Raw genomic sequence first — 7,447 nt, forward strand, 5'->3', positions numbered from 1 at the left:
TTTCCTAATCTGTGGGCTTTCTATTGATCTTGCTAGCTATGTCCTTTGCCATGCAGAAGCTCTGCTATTTCATGTAATCCCATTTGTCCAACCTTTCTTTGATTTGTTGTGTTTCTGGGTCTCTATTAAGAGAATTTCAGCCTGTGCCAAGGAGACCTAGGGTTTCTCCTATTCCATCCTGCAATGTTTACAGAGTGTCTGCTTTGACTCCGAGGTCTTTGATCAATTTGGAGTTGATTCTGGTGCAAAGCGTCTTTTCTTTATAAGGACTTTGACTCAAGTATTTCATTAGAGGAATGGGAAACTGACCAATATATCATACAGAAAATGTAAATGAGGCTGACGGGAGCCGACGGGGACCCCGGGTCCCGCAATGCCTTGGTTCGCGGGGCATGTCATGGGCCCCGCGGGCAGCGGGAAGACATCCGGGAGCTGATTGAAGTGGATGATGTGATGGAGGACGCATCGCTGAGGCTTGGACCCAACGGAGGACTGGTGTTCTGCATGGAGTACTTGGCCAATAATGTTGACTGGCTGGAGGAGGCCATGTGGAGGACGACTACATCCTTTTTGACTGTCCAGGTCAGCTTGAGCTGTCCCCGCATCTGCCTGTGAGGAAGCAGCCAGTCCAGCAGCTGGAGCAGTGGGAGTCCCGAGTCTGTGGAGTTCTTCTGGTCGATTCCCAGTTCGTGGTGGAGTCATTCAAGTTCATCTCTGGCGTCCTGGCGGCCTTGAGTGCTATGATCTCTCTGGAAATTCCTCAAGTGAACATCATGACCAAAATGGACCTGCTGAGCAAGAAAGCGAAGAAGATAATTGAGAAGTTGCTGGATCCTGATATGTATTCTTGATTACAAGATTCCACAAGTGGCTTAAGAAGCAAAAAAATTTTAAAAACTGACTAATGCTATGTGTGGACTGATTGACAACTACAGCATGGTGCGGTTTTGACCCTATGATCCCTCGGATGAGGAGAGCATGAACACTGTGTTACAGAATATCGATTTTGCCATTCAGTATGGAGAGGACCTGGAATTTAAAGAACCAAAGGAACAAGAAGCTGAGTCTTCCTCTATGTTTGATGAATATTTCCAGGAACCCCAGCAAGAATGAAGAGTAACTCACTATGAATACGTGACTGCGGGCAGCCACATTGGCAGCACTGGCCGTACTGTGCTGCTGCTTTTAATTAAATAGGTGCACTAGCTCATTATTAGGAGCGCTGGCTCTTTATCAGGAGCACATCTGATTAGAGCTCCAATTTCCTCTGGAGCTGCTCTTGTTTGAAGTGGTATCTTCTAACCTGGCACTGGTGGCTCATGCCTGTAATCCCAGCTACTCAGGCAGCTGAGAGCTGAGGATTACAGTTTGAAATCAGCAAGAAAGTCCAGGAGATTTTTATCTTCAATTAACCACCAAAATGCTGGAACTGGTGCTGAGGCTCAAGTGGTAGAGTACTAGCCTTGAGCACAAAAAAACTCAGGGACAGTGGCCAGACCCTGAGTTCAAGCCCCAGAACTGGCACCAAAAGGGGGGGGTGGCATCTTCTAGCTGTTCACTGATAGTTCAGTTATACAGGAGGCTGAGATCTGAGGATCTAGGTTCAAAGCCAGTTCAGGCAGAAAGGTTCTCTAGACTCTATTTCCAATTAACCAGTAAAATATTGGGCTGGAGGCATAGTTCTGAGCAAGCAAGTCAAATAAGCATAAGGCTATAAGTTCAAACATTAGTACCAGCAAATATACATATACATATATGTGTGTATATGTATGTATATATATAGTATAATTTAGAAAGTAAATGTAACAGATATGTGTGTACATATAGGAAAAAAATTAAAAGCTAAAGCCACATGCTGGTGGCTTATGCTTATAATCTAATTACTCAGGAGGCTGAGATCTGAGGTCCATGGTTCAAAGCCATCATGGTCAGGAAATTTTTTGAGACTCTACAGTAAACTTTCAAAATGTTAAAAAAAAAAAAAAAAAAGAAAGAAAATGTAAATGATAACTAATGTTTCCTATCTTATGTGAGGACTCTGGGCAAAGACAATACATCATTATCATCATTGTCATCATTATCATCATCATCACAGCAACAACAACAATATAAAGTCTACCCCTGAAAACCAAAAGTCCAGGTTCCATGGATAATAGAAAGAAGTCAGTGGAGACATGTCAACAAGCCTCAGTTGGCTAAGGACTTCATACCTGGTTAGTCTTACAGATAGCTGCTTTGTCAATGACATCTCAGATGTCTTCATTTGAATAAAGATGAATTGCCTGGTTTCTTAGTTGGCACTAATGTGGTTTCATTCTGTCTTTAACAACTTTTATTCTACTGACACAGAGTCACTGGATATGAATGAAACAAATTGGAATGCCAATGCCTGACATATCAAGAGTCAGGCCAGGAGGTGGGGGGCATTAGTGGGGGGTAGCCCGAAATCCTGGCTCACAAAAAACCCAAATTAGAGTTCCTACTAACACAGTTAGATGCTGGACTGACAGCGATGCTGGGGCAAACACTCCACAGAGGTTCCTGAAGACCAGAGTCAAGCTGAGTCTCCTCATCTAACCAGGGGATGCTCAGAAATGTCAACACAGACCCTTGTGTCCTATAGCACTGCATTCCCAGAAGGAACCACAGACCCTTCTCTGCGGAGAGATGGAGGCCCTCCCTGAACTCCTAGATCACAAATGGCACATGCTATAAACTCTGTTTCATACTCTCTCCTTTCTCCTAGTAATACAGCCTGGGGTTCTGTGAAAATCACTACAGAAACTATTTTTTATTATTTTTATATGTCATATTTCTTTGCTATCTTCTAGTTAGTAGTCATCTACTTATGTTGGATACCATTTCTTTGCAAAAAAAAAAAAAAAAAAGCCAGTGTCGACAAGCCCTATCTAGGTCACTTCACACATATGCAAACGTATTTGGAGGAAACATTTCTGGAAACTTCAGGCATGTACATTTGTAATTTGAGGAGGTATTAGCAATTTGCCCTCTGAGAGATCTCCTGATTGACACTTCTAGCAGCCACCCATGGGGCAGTATTTTATACAACTTTGGGGTTTCGAAAATGCATAAAAATGATATTTCCACATTGTTTTAATTTGCATTTCCTTTGCTTTATGAGGCTGTTCATGTTTCCATATGTGTACAAGCCATTTGTATTTCTTCTAGAAACAATGAATTCCTATTCTTCCTCCATATCTATCCAGGTAGAGACGCCGTTAGAGTCTTTAGCACATGATAAAGTCCTAAGTCTTCACTGATTCATCTAAGGCAATGAGCATTCCTGATTATTCGCTAACCCAGGGATTATATCTATCTTACACAATTTGTCTCAAAAATAAAAGAGATATGGTGGCTCAGTGGTAGAGCGCTTGCCTTGCATGCGTGAGGCCCTGGGTTCGATTCCTCAGTACCACATAAGCAAAAAGAAAAAAGCCAGAAGTGGCGCTGTGGCTCAAGTGGTAGAGCGCTAGCCTTGAGCTGAAGAGCTGAGGGACAGTGCCCAGGCTCAGTGTTCAGGCCCCACAACCGGACCCCCCCCAAAAAAAGAGGAAAAATAAAAGAGATATGTAGTGTTAGGTTCAGATAGTTCCATAAGTTCTAAATTTCAGCACCATGGAGCTGTGCTGTGCTACTAAGCATCCATTTCCACATCCCCAAACACCCCAAGACAAACCCTGCTTGACTTTTCTTTCATCTTGCTACTTCCACAGAGCAAAGCACTTGCCGTTCACTTCCCAGAAGACTTTTCAAAGCTGCCTTTACAAATATGATCCATGACCTTTCCTAAAGACACACCTCTCGTTTCCAACTGGCCCAAATGACAGGGCCATTCACACACCCTGTCACTTACACCAGGCATGCCCCAGATTCTCCCTCCCACCCAGCTTCTCTCTAGCAACCATTGTCTTGAGTCCCAACAGCTTTGCACCCAGGAAACATCACAGAGGGACGCTCGGATGGAAAGCCCTGTTGCCAGAATGTTTGGAAAACCCAAAGTCATTTTCAACCTTCTCTTGTTGCTATGAGACAGGTAGACGCTGTGTAGGTGTGTAGAGACGCTAGCCTGGAAACCGACAGAGAGGGATCTGTATGTGCTGGTTGCCATGGTGATAAGAAACCGGAGAAGGTTTTCTCCAATGCCCATTGGTGCCTGGCCTGTCAGGTGGCCCAAGCTGCCAGAGTGCTAAGGGTCCCTCATCAAATCATTGCATTTAAGTTCATTTGCTTTTCTTTCTTTTCTTTTTTTTCAAAATTAACTGATTCTTTCCTGAACACCACAAGCTACACATATGTTGTTTGTGGGTTTCTTCTACAACCATTAGTTTTTTTTAAAAAAAAATTTTACTTTTCTGGTATAGAGGTTATATACAGAGGAATTACAATTACATGAGTCACATGGGTAGTTCACTTTCATCACTATTCAGTGAGCTTCACCACTGCACTTTTACACCCTTTTCCCCTCCAGTTCTGTGCCCTCTCCCTCCTTTCCCAAAGATATCCACATGAATGCACCATCCATAAAGAAAAGACAGAATCTTCAAAAGATTAAAATAAAAAAATCTCTTGTTTCCATATCTTGGAGTTCTTTTCAAAATATGTATGCACACATATATATATATATGATTTTCTATAAATATAAAGAAGCATGTAAGTGTTGTGCCTTTATGTTTTTCTCCTAAAAGTATCCTCGTTTGGTCTCACTGTGTCAGTGTCTAGAATCCTGTATAATTTATCATATGAAAAGTTCACTTTCAAGTGTGTGCGGTAGGTCTGAAGACCCTACTTTACAAAATGAGAAGCGAAAAAGAAGATGCGGGTCCTACCAGCAGCCTAGAAAATAAAGTATCTAAATCAAAACCAACAGTTTTGGGGCTTGAGGGGAGTTGTTTGTCTGTTTGTCTATGCTAGTACTGAAGCTTGAACTCTGAGCCTCAGATTCTCACTTAGCTTTTATGCTCAAGACGGGCATTCTACCACTTGAGCCACAGGTCCACTTCCAGCTTTTTGCTGACTAATGGAAAATACAAGTCTCAGAGATCCAAGTCTCATCCAGGTTGACTTTGAACATTGATCCTTGGATCTCAGCCTCCTAAGTAATCACAGGCATGAGCCACCAGTGCCTGGTGCAAACCCTGTATTCCAATGACTTTCTCATAGTCTTTCTTACAAAGTTTAGCTCCATTAGCATTCATTAGTCCAATATCTGTCACAATGCTTTGCTCACGCCACCTAGGCAATGAGAACCCGTGAGAATGAGGCCAGCTATCTGGAATTCTAACTACCTCTCAAATGAAGGTTACTTCCAGGCAGACCAAAGCTGGAAAAACACTGCTGTAGTCTACGCAGTTTTACAGTCCCATGGAAAAACATCAACTCTAGCCAAGAGCCTCTTAACTTTTCCCTGTTCCCCAGCCTTCTTCTCATGTGTTTCCTTCCCCACAGCACCCCCAAGCAGCCCATTTATTTGCCAAATAACTTGTACCTATTGAATAATAATAAATCTTGCCATCATTTTTAAATCAAAAACTGACATTACTACCCACCTGACCAGATGAGATAAGGAGTGTTAAAATGCTGTAGTGATAAAATCGTTTCAAACCAAGGGACATTCATCTGACTCTGAGATTCTGCTCAGGTGAATGTGCATTGCTCATCAGGCTTTCAGGGATACAGAAGATTGTTCAGGAGATCTTAATGATCTAGAGGTCCCAGGTTAGGATCCACTGAAACTGTCAAAGATCCCAAAGTACCACAGAGCCTGCTCTGAGAGTCTACAGACTAAAAGTCAAGCCTCTCTCTCTCCCTCCCTCCACCCCTCTCTCTCTATCTCTCTGTCTCTGTTTCTCTGTCTCTCTCTGTCTCTGTCTCTGTCTCTCTCTGTGTGTCTGTCCCTCTCTGTCTCTCTCTCTCCCTCCCTCCCTCTGACACTGACTCCCTCCCTCCCTCACTAATTCCCCCTCCCCCCCCTTCTACTACTGAAGTTTAAATTCAGGGCTTTGGCACACTGTCCCTTAGAGTTTTCACTCAAGGCTGGCACTGGCACTTCACCATTTGAGCCACAGCTCCACATCTGGTTTTTTAATGGTTAATTGGAGTTAATAGTCTCACAGACATTCCTGCCTGAGATGGCCTCCTGAGCAGATAGGATTACAAGCATGAGCCCTCAGTGCCCAGCCACAATCCACATTTCTAAACTGTCCTTACAGCCAGGTACAGTTCTAGGTTTAGTCACGTAGAAAGTAAATTTAAGTGGGGGCAGGGCGGAGTTGTATGTAGGGGTGCTTGGGTGAAAATGTTATCGAGACCTCATTTCAACTAATAAGCTAAGCATGTAATATGCACCTATGATTTCAGCCATGGGAAAGGTGTAAGTAGGACTGAGGTCTGAGGTTAGCCTAGCCTAAACTTCAAGAACCTCTCTGAAAAATAACCTAAAATAAACAAACTGGAAGATAGAACACCTAACCTAGCAAGCTCAAGGCCCTGAGTTCAAACCCCAGTAGTGGAACAACACATTTCATGATGTTCTCCAATATGGGCCAGAAGAATCAAAGTGTAAATAATGTGAATTTGCCTGGTGCACCTTCCCCCAGCTCTCACCAACATCACCTGGTCGTGACTTAAAGGAGAAATTGGACCAGGAACCAGTGGCTCACACCTGTAATCCTAGCTGCTCAGGAGGCTGAGATCTGAGGATCGTGGTTCAAAGCCAGCCTGGGCAGGCAAGTCCAGGAGACTCCTATCTCCAATTAACCACCAGGAAAACAGAAACTAAACTGTGTCTCAAACTAGTCAAGGACCAGTGCCCAGGCCCTGAGTTCAAGCCCCAGGACCAATAATAACAACAACAAAGAAAAAAAAAGGTGGTATGATAAGATGGTAGTTTAAAAAGCCAGTTACACAGTTGATCTGTGCCTATACTGTCGACCTTCACATCACTACCACTGAGGGAAAACTATTACCACCACCCTTCCATATACCCATTCAGTCTAGCTTTTTGTCCTTTGTTTACTCCTTTAATACACATTACAGATTAGTTAAAGCTTATTGAAATCACGTGTGGCCAGGCATGGTAGTACGTGCCTGTGATCTCAGTACTATGGAGACTAAGACAGGAAGATGAAATTCAAGGCTAGCCTGCCACAAAGCAAGACTTTGTCAAAAACAAGAACTAAAACTAAAACAAACAAACAAAAAAAAAAGCCACGCACTAGTGGCTTAGACCTGTTATCCTAGCTGCTACCCATTGCTTCTGTGTATTAGCAAGAAATGTTCCCTCTATGCAAATAACCTCAAATAGGAAATAATGGGAGGGAAGGATATGAGTCTCTATTGACCTTGTCTTTCTTGTCCAGTACTGCTAAAACAAGTGCAACAATTATTGTTATACTCATGATTTCCGTAGCATTTAGACTGGATTAGA

The 7,447-nt window shown here is 43.0% G+C and overlaps 1 pseudogene; it reads left to right on the plus strand.

The window, feature by feature from the left end:
- Positions 1-333: 333 nt before the first annotated feature.
- On the plus strand, positions 334-1,158 carry LOC122122122 (annotated as a pseudogene).
- Positions 1,159-7,447: the final 6,289 nt, after the last annotated feature.

The sequence above is a fragment of the Dipodomys spectabilis genome, unplaced genomic scaffold (assembly GCF_019054845.1).
Source record: "Dipodomys spectabilis isolate Male_0828 unplaced genomic scaffold, ASM1905484v1 ptg000204l, whole genome shotgun sequence".
NCBI lineage: Eukaryota > Metazoa > Chordata > Mammalia > Rodentia > Heteromyidae > Dipodomys > Dipodomys spectabilis.